General features: G+C 39.9%; 1 protein-coding gene across 9 annotated transcripts in view; it reads right to left on the bottom strand.

Annotated features, from left to right (window-relative positions):
- CHLSN (cholesin) overlaps positions 1-12,213 on the bottom strand; it is a 125,382-nt gene that overhangs the window by 15,087 nt on the left and 98,082 nt on the right. The window lies entirely within an intron of this gene.

The raw sequence follows: 12,213 nt of genomic DNA, 5'->3' as shown, positions 1-12,213 counted from the left end.
ACTATGAAATATGGCAGAGGCAGAAGGAGAGCGTGCTGCAGACCCCCTGGCTGTGTGAACTACCCAAGATGTAACCAGCACCTTACAGAGTGATTTACTTTTGTTTTTGCAGAGGAGTTCTAAAATATACCAAGTCAATAAAAATACTAAAATCCTAGAAGTGTACAGTAGCTGACAGTCCACTCAGATTTCCTTGACTTTGCTGAAATGCTCAGCTACCTCTCACTGCATAGCAAAATCTGCCAGTGCACTATGGTATTCTGGACACCATGAGATTCTCCTCTTCCAATATCCCATGATGTGCTTTGAGTTACTAAGATTTTAAATAATCTACGCTCAGAGAAACTGATCTGCCAATTACTGCTTCCTGCAGATGGCTCTCATTCCAATTCAATTTTGTTCGTATAAAAGTAATTACTGATACCTTTTTGGGCACCATCATATTAATAAATGTGTGAAGGAGGAGACAAGTTTTATTAAGGATCCAGTTTTATTATTTTAAAAATATTGCTTGTTATTCTAACTCTGGTTGGATAGCTCTGATGGCTCCCTGGAGCTAATTGATTAATAATCATTGCCAACTGCATTTTAAATTTTAATTTTGGCTTTGGCTGACTAGCCAAATTGATTCCCTAGAGCTACAAAACTACTCTCCACTATTTTGAGTAGCTGGGCATTGGATGAATAGTTTAAATGTGTTGGAGGAAGTGAGCAGCAGTGTTAATTCTCCTAGATTTAAATTTTATGAGGCAGAGAAAACATACAACCTTCCCTTTGCCTTTCTGCCACGTCAAGAGCACCGTCTGAATGAAAGAAGGCGGGTGAGCAAAGAAGGCCCTTTTCCTGAATCCAGAAGATGGGCTAAGGATGGATGGGCTCGGAGCAAGGCATGAGGCAAGGGGCTGGAGGCCAGAGGAGAGCCGACAGCAGAGGCTGGAAGGGGAGGAGAGCTCCTTGAACGAACACACACTGCAAAAGCATTTCTTCTGCATAAAGTAAATAAGCTCTGCAATCTGCTTTTGGTTTAAAAATATCAACAGATAGCTTATTGTAACACTTAGACATGAAATGGGTCATTTTAATTATTCTGGTTATATTTGACCTGAAAAGCACACAAGCCTTCCTCAAGATGAATGAAAGAGGTCAAAGTGCTTGTATGAAGTGCTGAGCTCTCAACTCCAGTGAGAAATACAGGGATCTAGATACTTTCGGGGTTAGGTCCTGAAGTAGCCTAGCTTGTTATTACAGACTTCTGCTTCTGAATCTCCCTAATGTATCTCACAAGGTTACGAGCAGTCATTCCAGATGAAATAACATATTAAAGCTGCGTAATTATTTAATTAGATGCATCCTCTTTTGTATAATACTATGCACAGAAGAAAGCTGGATCTCAACGAGAAATATCTAATGACTACATTTAATAAACTGTTAAGAAAATTCATTTATACTAAATTTTATTTTACTGGAAATGAGAGTCATTAAGAAAGGATGCATTACATTTTCTTAATTAGGTTTGGAGAAAAAAAAAAAAAAAAGAAGTTATCTTATAGGAAAGAGAATCAGGCAAAAAAAAAATAAAGTATTTTACCCCGATATTTATGGGCTTAACACGTGTAATGTAGTTTTCCCCATCTGAGGAAGCACTTCACAGAACGATAGCTAATTACTGCTAATACAATTTATAGCTGTCACAACATATTTGAGAAAATTTATCAGGAGTCTTAAAAATCCTGCTGAAAAAAATGTAAATAAAAGTAAACTTAACTTTGGAAAAAATCAGTTCATCCAGAATGAATGGCAAGCCTCCTCGGTCAGGTGAGCACAAGTTATCTTTAAAGCCATCATCTCATTAGATACAAGATCTCAGGAAAAATCTTATATATGTGACTGAGAACAAAAGTGCTGTCTGTAATCTCCAGCTGGCTAACTCTGAGTTTTTTATTCCTCATTTTATCAAAAGCAATAAAGAGAAACAAAGCTGCTCTGGTCACTTGCAGCAGTACAAGAAGGGACTGTGTAGACAGCAGTACATCGTTAAGGTCAGGTTAATGTTAGAATTAGCATCCTATGAAAGGTACTGAGTGGATGCAGGTACTGCTGTCAAGCATGCATCAAAACAAAAAGCATTCCTGTCCTAATTCTCTTGCAATTTTAAGTAGATCCCAACACAGAATACAGAAAGCTCTCTCAGAGTGGCTAGAAGAATTTGGAATATTAATCCATACATTGCATGCCCACCCAGAAATCAGTACAGACGCTAGTGGCTGTTAGAAATATCTCAAGAGAACACTACAGGAAAAAAATCTATGCAAGCTCTTCTTTCAAAACATGGAACTGAGAAAAATCCTACAGGTCTGTGGAGATAAGGCATTGGTACAGGGCCAAAAGAAAAACAGACTCTTCATTTGAGAAGAAAATTATGCCTCATTTCTTTTGTGTCACTTGCTTGAAAGGAAACCTTTGAATAGTACAAGGACTTTAGTAAGTCACAAATTTAATCACAGTTTAATCGAGCCATCTGAAAAATGGGATAATGTAACAATTTCTCAAAAGCTGTCAAAACAGGAGAGAATAAATAAATCAAAGTATTTTTCATTAATTTTGTCAAATTATGGTAATGATACACTGTCAGTAACCGTACTGTAGAAAAGCAAATTACCATTACCATAACCCATAAAAGACAGAGAAAACTTTTTAAAAACAAAAATAAAAATCTCAACAAAGATGGGTACCATTAGTTAATAACATTGTTTTCAGCTGATCCTGCAGAAGATAGAATTCAAATTAAAGGATTTGCAAATTCATGCTAATGATGCTATTAAACATATATTTTCCCCATGAGAATGTATGAACCAAATGCCCAACTAAATATTTTGACAGCTTTCTTTCACACTGAAAAAAATGGCAGAAACACAAAGAGACAGAAGGTTTCAAAGTAAATCACTCCACAGCTTTTACTGAAATATGCTTTGAGATATGCACTTGTGACCTTCCATAAAATTAAAGATTTGGAAAGATGAGTGATTTTATTTGGAGCCATAAAGCAGGATTAGAGTTTCTTAATGTATTCTTCCCTTTTTGTAAAATTTAGTGACCATTTATGGGTATGAAATTTACAAAAAGAAATCTCTTTCCTCTGCCATAAACTAAATAGAACAATGAGCAGATTTAGCAAGATATAAGAGCCGCTGATGGTCAGAATTTTAGCAAGGACATGAACTTTCTCTCTTGCTTTCTCCTCTTAAGCCATACAAAAGTGCAAATCAAATCAGTCAGAAAGTAACTCCAAATCTATTCCCTATTTCAGATGTAGGGAAGTTTATTTGGAACAATACTAATGGCTAACACATAAGAGGTTTTGTGCAGGGAAAGTCCTGTGAGTCTGGAAGCTTTTCCAAAGCTCAGTTGAGTGTCATCATGAGCATCTACTAATTTCCTGGAGAACCACAGAGTAGTTGATGTTTCTTGGATTTCCTCCTTTTGAATGAGTTGGAAATACTGAATAAACATCTTCAATATCTAAGAACTTCTACTTATAGCTTAGAAGCCTTAAAACCTGACATTTCAGAATCTTAAATCACCTGTTCTCTCTCTAGAAAATGGGGCTGCTAACTCAGCAAGCTAGAAACAGCAAAATACAGCCAAAAATATTGGTAGGTAACTAGGTTCTTCAAAAGTTGATACATCAATATGGAAGGGACTTATTAGAAACAACTGAAATTATAAAAAATGTAGTTTGGCCCACCTGGAACATTTCCAGGATAGTATTACTGACATGCGGAATGTATTCCCATGTTTCATTTTTTTTTTTTTCCTCTCCAGAAGCTCATGGGAAAAATAGCTAAGATTGGCTCTACACTATTTAAAGATGCCTTTTGTTCTTACATTTGGTGACTGTTTCTAGAATTAAATAGTAAACAACATTATTTGTCAGAATTAGCTTTAACTGACAAGTTTATCTTCAGTAGCTACAGAAGCCTCGGTTCCTGCTCTGGCCTTGGAGATGGCTTAACCAGCAGCTCTGTGCAGTGCCTGGGCTCATTTGAAGAGAGGCAGGGCTTCCTAATTCAGGTTTATCTGAGTGTTAACCAGGTTATTCAGCTTCCAGACCCAAGTCAGCATTTCTGCACAGCACAGAGTCATGCAGGCACCTTCCTCTGCTCAGAGGGGGTACAGGCATCTGTTTACCAACCTGCACTGTAAAGTTGGGCTGGCGTGGCTGAGCTGCAGACCAAAAGTATTGCCCTCCTGCTTTGGTGTGCCCTTCTTCAGGCAAAGCCTGGATCATTCAGCCTGGAGAGTTGCAATATTTAGAGGTGGAAAAAGACAAAAGACATATATAAGAAGAGAAATCTGCATGAACTCACTGAATTAAAAGGTAGATGTTAACATGCTTCTTCCAAAGCTGCAAAATTGTTGTACTGGGGTCATAAAAAACAGCTAAACCACCAAGAAGTGAATAAAGCTTTAAAAGCAATTCCTGTACAGTATGACATCCTGTGGATGTCATGTGGGGGTTAGAAAAACACTGGCAGGGCTCCAGCACAGTTCTGCATATCACTTGCCACCAAGACACAGAAAAGTGAGTTCAGAAGTCAGTAAGTGTATCAGAGGGACTGAAAATCACCGAGTCCGGCTGCTGTCAGACATCTTGATTAAACGGGCAAAAGCTGCGTGCTGCTGTTACCGAGAGTGTAACATGACATTCACAGAGCCCTGAATGCATAGTTTGAATAATCAGATGATGAGAACACTAATATTTGGAAGTGTGTATCATAAATCCAACACTGAAACAGTAGTGTATCTGACTTTGCTGCAGCCAGGCTGCAGTAGGATGAGAAGCACTGTCCCTCTGACAGTCAGTGGACATTTATTATGGTGACAGTCGGAGTGTTTGTGCCACTGTTGTCATTAGCACAAACTGAGTAATAAACTGGGGAGAGAAGTGCAGCAAATTAAATGTGAAATCACAAGGTGACACAGCTCAATGATGAATCCAATACTGTTGCCTATAACCCAAAGCCAGAGTGACACACAGCAGAAGGAAGCGCACACACACTCTTGGTTCCCTCTGCGTGAGGCTGGCACGAGGCAGCAGTGGCTGTGTTAGTGTTCAGGTCTCACATTGCCAGAAAGGTCACAGACACCAAAGTTCAAAGACAAAGAGAAGGTGCTGGTGTCTGGAAGGACCAGAGAAAGCTGGAGCATTACAGATGCTTCTCTTAAGAGGCATGTGGGAAATGTGGGAAATGCAGTGATTCAGGAAACTGTGCTTAGTAACAGGTCCAACATAACCAACATAGCAGAGTAATTTTTCTGCTTCATATACCCTACCAGCAAGCTTTGCCCTCTACAGAAGGCAGTATGCCCAAGTACATTTGCAGAATAGCCCTAAGCAGCACCACAGCTGGAGAGTGAACGTGCCTTTTCCACCTGCCTCCCAGCAATAATGTGGGCATATTGGCACCCTAAAAAACAGCAAAGCTGTGGGCACTGCGGCAGACAGCTTTGTAGGGTTTTTGAGTAATATTGGGGCTGCTAGGGAATGCCAGACGAACTGACATGGCTCCACCAGGGGCTACTGAAGGTACACAAAGGACTGTAGAATACCGTAAGGTAACTCTACTCTCTTATTAAGACAAGCCTGCTTTTCTCTGCCATGAACAGAGACAGAGACCCCCTTTTAAAATTTGTCCAACTATCAACATCAATTGGCCAACACTCAGTTTTACGGGCATGCTTATTTGGGTTAAAGAGAGGAATACCGCTTAGAGGTAGGGAGAAATTAAAAATCAAGCAATACAGAAAGCTGGAGCAGTGCAAGGACAAAAACATTGTTCTCTATAGTATCAAGAGAAGTGCAAGCCTTTGAAATCAGATAGTAGCAAGTGCCTGCCCAAGTTCACAAAAAACAGCCGCAGAACACCGCCAAATGCAAATTTACCCTCTAGCTGACTCCCTGGATTCACGCGGTCTCTTACATAACTAATGAATGTGACAAAGTGACTAAAAGCATGTAGGAATTCATTCATTACATCCATACTTAGTGCTTGCCCCAGAACCTTTAAAAAATAACCCTTCAGTTATTAAAGCAAAACTAGCCTCCACCACAATGTCCCTAATCTTTGGGGGAAAACTGCTCGTTCAAGACTCCTTAAAACTGCAGCTCTTGAAGGGAATTTGCCAATGTTGCTGTTCCTAATTACAGTAGCTTCTCTCAAATTCACCTCCTACTTTTGCTCCTGGATAACTGAGGCTCATAATTTGATCACTGCTCCAATAGTTTATGAACATGAAGATAACTGATGAGCTTTATGCATGCTGCATCTCCCTGCCACGAAGGAAACTCATCCTCTGTTCTGGCTGTTAGGGCACAGTGTTTGCGGTGAGACATTCCTGCCCTCTGTGCTACACTTTGTGTCAGAAGGGCTCACCAAATTCCATCCCACAACATTACATAAGCCAGTAACATCATCCTGGGGACAGTGGCAGTCACCATTCAATGAGAAAGAAAATCTGCTCAGAGAGATACGTTAGCAATTTGCTGATGCCTTGTGGAACATCAGGTGAAGCCTTGCACTATCTAGAGCAGCCCAACATTTAGGGAATCTGTAGGCTGATACACTGACACTGAAGCTTCCCTAAACCACTGGTGGTTTAAACTCTCCTAATCGCATGAGTGTTTGGGTCTTTCTATTTATTCTGATATTCCAGATGCTGGAATTTCCAAATGTTTCAAATAGTTTTCTTCCCAAGATTAAAAACAGAAAATCTGCCCCAAATATTCATTATATTCATTATAAGTCTAATACGCATTAGACTTAAAGGCAATTTGATTTTGCATTTAATTTTCATGCTACCCACCATATTGGTTTTAATATCGAAAGAGACTATTATGGAAATCCAACCTTCTACACAATACAGATCATACAAAACCTACCTTTTCCCACTGCAAGTCCATAGCTTCTAGCAGAGCTACTCCAGTAGCAAATTGTTGGAGAGAAGTTGGCTTTGAAATGGACTGTATATTAATGTAAAATTTTAGTGTACACAGACTTTTAATGCAGGGTAGAAATACTGTCATTCTTTCAATAGTAACAGCATTCTAACTGACCAAAACCTCCAATGAATTATACCCAAAATTAAGAAGCAAAATTTAAATCTGCTTAAATGTGATACAATCTCAACATAGCATGGAAAAAAAAAGAAGAGAAAGAAAAAAATTAGGGCAAAATATTTTTCTTCAGATCTGCTTCCAAACAAGAAGTGATCTCACTTACAAACAGTGGTCTTACGCATCCCCAGCGGGAGGGCCTCAAGCACACATCATTTGTGCCTTTCTGCCTTCATCTGGCATTGTACAGAAGACACCCACTGATGTCTTCCCGACACAGCACAGTTGCCTTCCCAGGAGGGTGGAGGAAGGAGAAATGACACTAGATGTTAGTGTTAGTTGCTGTCAAACCCAAGCAGCCAGTTTCTGGAGGGAGAAAAAACAATCTCTGGATGTTTAGATTTCCAGTGCATTGGTTACTCTTAATATGTAAAAGCTTAAGCCATTGATGGTGAAACACCAGCACCAGGGCCAAGTTTGAAATTAATAAAGATTAAGACTGGCACCAAGGAGAATGACTTAAACAAGTTCAGAACCACACGTCAAAAATCATCACTGACCGTGGCTAAAAAAAATGCTTAGACTGTGAGAGAAAAAACAGCTTAAAACATGTTATGGGTCAACGAAGCAAACTGAATCTGACACAAGCCCACTCAATTTATGTTAAATTTAGAAGCTGTTTTTCAGCACTCACGAGTGTGGCTGTATGTGCCCGGGAGCTCTCTCAAGTCACCTGCATGGTTGGATGAATGCCTCTGCGATTTCCTGAAGGGCCACCTTGATCCCAGCTGGGTGCTCACAACTCTCAGGTGCTGCTGCCCTCTTTACACTCCAGCACAGGCCTCTGTTGGTCCTCCAAAAATCAGAAATCTCCCAGATCCTAGCGCTGAGTTAATGCTAAGCTGCCTGTTCATGTCCCTCCCCAGACAGCCCCTGCTCCAGCAAGAACCTGGGAGTAAACACCAACTTTATGTAATTCATACATGTTATATATAAATGCTTGCAGCGATGCCCCTGAGATTTGTGTTCTTTAAAGGAAGGGCAAGTTTTCTGCAAAAACTTCCCATGCTTGACAGTGTTTTTAATGAAGTTTGGCCAAGGACTGGGATCTGCCTCCATTCTGCAACCCCAGCAGATACAGAGCTGCCTTGGGTCACACGCTGCTCTCAGCAGCATTACCAGTCAGCCACTGTGCTCAGCAAAATCGGAAAAAAAATGGTGTTCTGCAGAGTCAGACTATTTCCCCACTCAGTGGGAAATTCTGTTTTACTTTTGTGTTTCTGTAATTTGCCCTTGCTTTGCATTATTCTTTTTTTTTCTTGTTTTTATTTTCTTGTTTTCTAAGAAGCGCCTGCCATTCTGAATCACACCTACATTTAAGTCAGGGATGAACAAAGCAAGCTCTGCAAAGGGAACTGAAAAGACAGCGCCTTTTGGCATTGTTTGGGAAACATTCTGGTGACACACATTACTAGAAGAATACAAATTATTACAAAGAGAAAAGAAATGTACTCCAGCAGTGGATTTTTGAAATGTAAACACATCATAGTCCAAGGCTTAGGTAATTCACAGCAATATCCAGATAACGATACTTTCCATCTCTGCTATTTCAGATACCAGTCCTGTAATTCCACATACTTCTGGTAACATCTACTCATATTTCTGTTACTTTAATGGGTGATGGAGAAAACCATACGTGCAGATACATATAGCAATGAACTTCCGGAGCCAAACTTAAGAATAGAAACATTTCTAGGAGAGAATGCCTTGCCAAGACAAACAAGTTCTGCCAACATTTTAGCACCACAGAAGGTCAGTTGGGTTATAATTAAGTCTAATTAGCATTCTCATGAATTGCAACATCTTTTCACTTGAAGGCACGTAATGCTTAGAAAAGGAGAGATTTTTATTTCATATATTCCAAGAATCAAAGTAATGAGACATTCTAACCTTGGCTTTAAACATGATTCACCACTTACCATCATAAAAGAGAAAAGGCACATCATCATTAAAAGAAAGAAATTTATGTAGTTTATGCAACCACTAATACTCACTGCTTCGCTCCTGCTTTCTCCTATTCCTCTGCAGTAATTTTAATGATTTCTTCTCCTCTGTTCAGTACCACTCACGTGTTTTTTTTAGCATTATTCTACATTTTCTTTTCTCCTTCTCACAGTTTCATAACCCTTCTGCCTCCCTTTTTGCTTCAGCACCCTATTTTTAATTCTGTCTTCAGATCTTGCTGCCTGCTGTCCCCAGCAAGCTGGAGAATCTGACGCAGGGAGACTTTCTTCTTTCTATTTTTGCAGGCACACCGTGAGTACCGCATTGGACAGAACTGCGCTGGGAAACCACCTGAGATTCTCTCATGGAGGGAAATGGTGAAACAAAAATTGGTCAGCAGAGACAATTTTTTTTTCTCCCCTTTTTCTCTTCCTTCAGGCCAACGCAAAGAGAAAGAACCGTGAGCCATGTGGCCTCCTCCTCTCCTGGAGCAGTCACGAGTGAAAACCTTTTTCTAACTCAAATGAGAAAGCAGATAAAAAGGCTGGGCTGGCAATGCCACCCAGCACCTGGGGGTAGACAGGGATGTACCCCAGTCAGGGACAGGCACACGGCTTGGTCTAGCATCGCTCTTTGTGCTAAGCATCACTGCGGGCACCACTGTGAATGCCGGTGTGCTGCGCTCCCAGGTGCCAGGCAGAGCAGTGCCAGGAATGGGCCTGTCTGTCCCCAACACCCCCTCACTGACACTCTCTTCATTTACTCCTCTCAGCTAAAAGGATGAGGGATGGCTTTAGAAAGGTGTCTTAGTGTCTCAGCAGCGAGAGTATTGCTGCTGCGGGCTGCCTGCTAACTCCATGTTGCTTTTCAAACAGAACACACGAAGCTGCTGCAGAAGCAGGAATTTCTAAGAATATCCCCCAGGAAACAATAGATCCTATTAAATGCGTTTTATTTCCTCCATGTAAAGTCATGCTCTTTCTCCCTAATGTTACCGCTTGAAACGGAAATTTATTCCTCTGCTGAAGAATTTCTCTTTATTTCATCCCACATACCAGAAAAGATGATTCTGTCCTCTAAGGGAAGTGCTACCTCTTCAAATATGTATGACCTACAAAATAAGTTGTATTTACCCTTGCATGTCAGAAGACTACGTGTAACGCAATTCTTTCACCGAACACTTTCCAGCATTTTTCTTTGCAAGTTAACAAACAAAATTAAAATAAATATTTTCCTGTCAAAGCTGAAGCCCCATATAGTTGTGTTCTCATGATGTGAATAGTCTCTTAAGAAATAAAAATGACAGTTTTAATTGCTGTATGGTACTTCGAGTTCCACCTGTCCTACAAGAGATTCACATGTCATCAGGGAATTAAGATGCCACCTTACTTAGTAACCCTCATTTAATGGAAGGTTTTTTACCATAGGTGGGGCAAAACATAAATCCACAGCACCCTTTTGTTTACTTCCAATTATATTAAGCTCTTGCATCTGTAAGATTACCTTATCCTCCCACGTATTATTCATGCCCGTAGCTCTGCAAAAACACACAGACTGAAATCCTTGACCCACTCAAGTTTCTGGGGTTTTTACAGTGGACTTCCAGAGCTAGAATTTTAGTTTCCTTTCCCCAGATAATGATTTCCTTCTGTGATGACTCTAAATCTAGTTGTTTCTTTTTCCAGTAAAAAAAAATAGGTAGTAAATACTTCAGAGGTGTACAAAAGGACTGAGCCAAGATGATCCAAGACAGTCACAGGACATTTGGGGCCAGAATGCTGTCTATGGTTGTATCTGCTTGGTAGTTCAGCATCTTATGACCATCCCTGATAAGTCTACAGAATTCCTATCAGTTGCTGAACCAATCCCAGACAACCTACTGCCATACCTATAGCAGCTGAACTCTGCTATTACTGAACTATGTAGCAGGAACACTGTTTCAAAGTAATTGGGTATGGGTTAAGTGAAACTCTGGAGTCAAATTAGTTCAAATATAGTTTCATATTCTCTCATCTAACAAGGCACAGATCCATACAGATAACAGCAGAGTATCAACAAAAACCCACAGCTTGTTCCTTTGCTTTCCAAACCTGAAAACCATTATCTCTAGATCCATCACTTACTAGCACACATACCACAGTATAGCTTGAGCAGATGGTTCAAAGCTAACTGTCAATCCGTCTGCAGTTCAAAACAGCGGTGAACTATTCCAGCTGTTTTCCAGATCAAAAATATTATTGTCATTTTGCTATCACTGCATGCTGAGGGTTATGTAACAAAAATGCACATGTCCCTCTGCCTGGAATGCAATTAATTTCCTCCCTCCCCACTGAGAGTGGTAAGTAACAATTCAGACAGTCTGCATGCTTCAGTTTTAAGCACGGCTAGAGATGCCACACTGGTTTTATTCCTCGTGGTAACCCACTATTGGTAACACGCCAGCCTTCTGCAGGTCTTAGAGACAGGGCATATTTTGTAGTTTGGGGAAAAAATAAACACTATCTTCCTGCTTATACAAGACCTCTGTCTGTAGTGTACTGTGAATGCGTTGTTGTAGTTCTCTATTTTAACCATAGACATTGCTTTATGTTGGAATGTAAAGTATTCTAAATAAGTATGCTAACTAAAGTAATTGCTTCCGATCTGAAATCGGCCACTATACTGGCTATATGCTTTGGTATGCAGAAATAAGGCATTGCACACTATGAACTTTGTAACGGTGGCATAATCCCTTCTTAATTTACAAATATCCAAATATCATGCGTTAAGTTAAATTAGGACTCCATAATGCTTAACCACTTCAGGCAATTTGCTCACAAAAAGAGAACAAGTGAAACTCCTTTGCTTAAAATGGTGCACTTAATCAAAACTCATTTCCCCAATGCAATCTTGTCTGTAATGTGCCTTTCATCTTTTTAAGTGCAGCTAACCCAGTGATATTTATATATCAACTATAAGATCTTCAGGACAGGAGCTTTCTTTAAAATGTTTGTAGCATACTCAAAATCCTTTAGTAGTTACTGTGATATAAATAAAACACGGTGACAGGGTGTCAAATGAGATGAAACATTAACTTATTACTTAACTACAGCAAT

The sequence above is a fragment of the Aythya ferina genome (genome assembly GCF_964211825.1).
Source record: "Aythya ferina genome assembly, chromosome: 15".
In the NCBI taxonomy this organism is placed as follows: Eukaryota; Metazoa; Chordata; class Aves; order Anseriformes; family Anatidae; genus Aythya; species Aythya ferina.
The sequence above is the reverse complement of the archived record's forward strand: the minus strand, read 5'-3'. Positions and strand labels throughout refer to the sequence as shown.